The sequence below is a fragment of the Saccopteryx bilineata genome, chromosome 1 (assembly GCF_036850765.1).
Source record: "Saccopteryx bilineata isolate mSacBil1 chromosome 1, mSacBil1_pri_phased_curated, whole genome shotgun sequence".
NCBI classification, from domain to species: Eukaryota; Metazoa; Chordata; class Mammalia; order Chiroptera; family Emballonuridae; genus Saccopteryx; species Saccopteryx bilineata.
The window spans coordinates 353,971,963-353,975,413 of NC_089490.1; positions in this window are offsets into that span (position 1 = coordinate 353,971,963).

The following is a 3,451-nucleotide window of genomic DNA, read 5'->3' on the forward strand; positions in this document are numbered from 1 at the left end:
AGCAACAAAAGATGATAGAAATGTGAAATCTGCACCAAATAAAAGGAAAACTATCCCAGTTTCTGTAGGATGATGTGGCAGCATATGCGCATGCACAGATGATGACATAACACCGTGTATACAGCGGAGCAGCCCATGGCCATGCCAGTCGAGATGTGGATGGTACAGAAGAAAGTTCAGTGTGTTCTGTGGCTCACTAAATTTGAATCCGTGACCAAAGTGCAATGTGAATTTCTGCGCGTTTATAATGAAGGCCACCACATAGGAATAGCATTACTTGGTGGGATAAGCAGTTGAAGGAAACTGGCAGTCTGGTGGAGAAACCCCGTTCTGGTAGGCCATCAGTCAGTGACGAGTCTGTAGAGGCTATACGGGATAGCTACCTAAGGAGCCCTAAAAAATCTGTGCATGAGCCCACATCAAACTGCACTGAATAGGTATGAAACTGGGAGAGTTTTCCTTTTATTTGGTGCAGATTTCACATTTCTATCATCTTTTGTTGCTTTCCTGTGACCGGTCAAAAGTGCACCATGACTTTACAGACACGCTGTATTCTAAAATCTGGATGGAAGCCAGATAGCCTCTAAGTGGCTCCCTGCCACAGCAGGCGTGCCATGTGGCACAGGGGACAGAGGGCAGCTGTGCCTGGCGAGAGGGGCTTCTTCAAAATCTTTCCCACGTGTTTGTTCAATTCAGCCTGGTTTGGGTCACAAGCGCAGGCTGTGGTGCCAGTCTGTGTCAGGCTGAGGCCTCTGTCTTTCCAGGTTGGTCACATGAGAGGGTTTGTTTTGTACACTCGCAGCTGTTTTCTAGACTCTGCCAAGCTCAGGCTGGGGCCATAGGCAGTGAAGAGAGGTTTCTCCCCACCCCCACCCCCACTGCATTTGATTATATCTTTGGTAGAATGTAGTTAATCATCCCATAGATACAGTGAAATTACCCACTATTCTAATAGAGTGATATAGAAAGCCTAAATCCATTGTGGAAAGAGGCAGGTATGAATAAACAGGATGATATTATCTGTTCTATGAGTTCAGGAACTTTACCAACCCTATAGGTAAAAGAAGATTACCTATTTCACAGGGATAAGGCATGTGAGCTGCCTCACAGAGGAGGGCAGAACGGAGTTATTAGTTAGTGGAGTTAACGTGTTAGTTCTGGGTACATAGTTCCTTTGGAGGCACAGAGGAGTGGTTGACTTTCATTGGTGATATGTTTTGAATTGCTAGTTTTCAGGGTGCACTTTTCACTAACAGCCCAATCTGGCAACTTAATGTTCCTGCAGCTGGAATCACTCTTTTAAGTCAAGACACTTTCTCTAGGAAGCCCATGTTAATGTGGCACTTCTGTACACTTTTTTGGGCTTCTTCCAGGTGAATCATCTCTGAGCACTAGGGTTTTTGTTGGATTTTAGTCCAGACTGAAGTCCTTATGACCTATACTAATGGTTCTTAAACTTTATTAAACTTTACTGCACATAAGATCTCCTGCCTGACCAGGTGGTGGCACAGTGGATAGAGTGTCAGACTGGGATGTGGAGGACCCAGGTTTGAGACCCTGAGGTCGCCAGCTTGAGCGCAGGCTCATCTGGTTTGAGCAAAGGCTCACCAGCTTGGATCCAAGGTTGCTGGCTCGAACAAGGGGTTACTCGGTCTGCTGAAGGCCCATGGTCAAGGCACATATGAGAAAGCAATCAATGAACAACTAAGGTGTCACAACGAAAAACTGATAATTGATGCTTCTCATCTCTCTCCATCCCTGTCGGTCCCTATCTATCCCTCTCTCTGACTCTCTCTCTCTCTGTCTCTGTAAAAAAAAAAAAAAAAAAAAAAAAAAAAAACCCCTCCTAATGCCAGCCCATATCCCAAACTGTCAAAGCAGAACCTTTGCAGGTGGGACCCAGATGCATTTTTAAGTCCCCTCTTCCAGTGTGGTTTCAAAGTGCAAATAAGCTTGAGAGCCAGTGACTTATGCCATTTTTAAAAGTGATTTTTGAAAAGTAACTGCATAGTTCTGAGGACAGACTAGCATTTTCTGGGGCTTGGGGTCTGGGCAGTGGGTCCAGTGGGACATGTGGGATTTGGAAACACCCATGAACTCGTGTGAACCATGGCAGCCTCATCTACAAAAGCCTCTCTGCTGCTATTTTAAGGAAGTAAAAGAGAACTGAAGGGTGCCTGCTGTAACATAACTCTTGTGGGCCCCAGCCTTCCTCTGTTGGCTTTGACCTTAGTCTGCTTCTGGCCAGGTTCCTGCAGTGACAAGAGTCTCATATTTGCCAGGGTGGCTTAAGTTCTGTTCACATGTTAAAGTCTTCTGGGCACACGGGTAATTTCAGACCACCAGAGTAATTTGAAAAAAGATGTGTCTTGTGAAGTTTGTCAATAGTCCAGCTTGTAGAAACATAGAGAAAAAACCCCAGACCAGAGCTGTAGTGAATCCTGCCAGAGGTGGGGACTATGCCAGTGTCCCTGGTGTTAAAGCCATCTGAGGCCCACAGGGATTTTAATCAGCTGAACTGAACAACTAGTCCTTGGAGGCCTAGGTAGGGCCACAACCTAGCAGTACAACCACAGGGGATCCAGGCCATACGCTGGGGGAAGTTGTTGGACTAGGTCTTCCAGCCAGTCCTCCCCGGATTCTAGAACCCATTCCTTTGGCCAGATCATCAAAGCTTTTCTTGGGCCTTTGGACCCCAGACTTGGCACTGAGCACAGTGAACTGCTTCCTGTCCTCAGCTGTTCACAAGACTGGACATCAGTGCCTTTAATTGGCACTGACCACTAGAGGGACCTCCACCCCAGGTCGAGGGGTTCAAGCCCGGCCGGACCCCAGGGTCCTCAGAGCCTTGGCCCTCAGAGCCTTCCACACTGAGGTGCAGGGTGGGGGGAGGGGAATCAGAGGCATGGAATGAGGCTTCCCTCTGGCCAGCTTCAATTTGGACAGAATCGCATCCGTCTGGTAGTTCGGACACCCAAAGTGTTGTTGCGACGGGTGTGCTTCTAATCGATTTTTCCACAGCTTATTTTTGTAGTTCACGATACAAATTCCCTTTCTGCTTCTCGGTTTTCATTCCCTTCCGCTGGGGAATGGTGCTGAAAGGCCAGGGGACCGAGAGCTAGAAACCGCCCGGCGGCTTCCGCGGGGCGGGAAGGGTGCGAGTTGGGGAGGTGACCGGAGCGGGGCGGGGCTGCAGAGAGGGGCGTGGTCCTAGGAAAGGCGGGGCTTGGGAACAGGAGCTGGTGTAGGGGCGGATCCTGGGCGAGGCAGACCAGGGCTAAGGCAGGTTCGAAGGGGCGGAGTTGTCAAGGCCGGTCCCCGAGGAACCGGAACCAGTGGCGGACAGGTCCCTGCAGGTTGCAACGGTGCAAGAGAGGGTGGGGGAGTGGCAAAGGGGCGGTCCCAGGGGAAGGAAGGCGGGGGGAGCGGGCGCTCCGGGACGAGCCTCCGG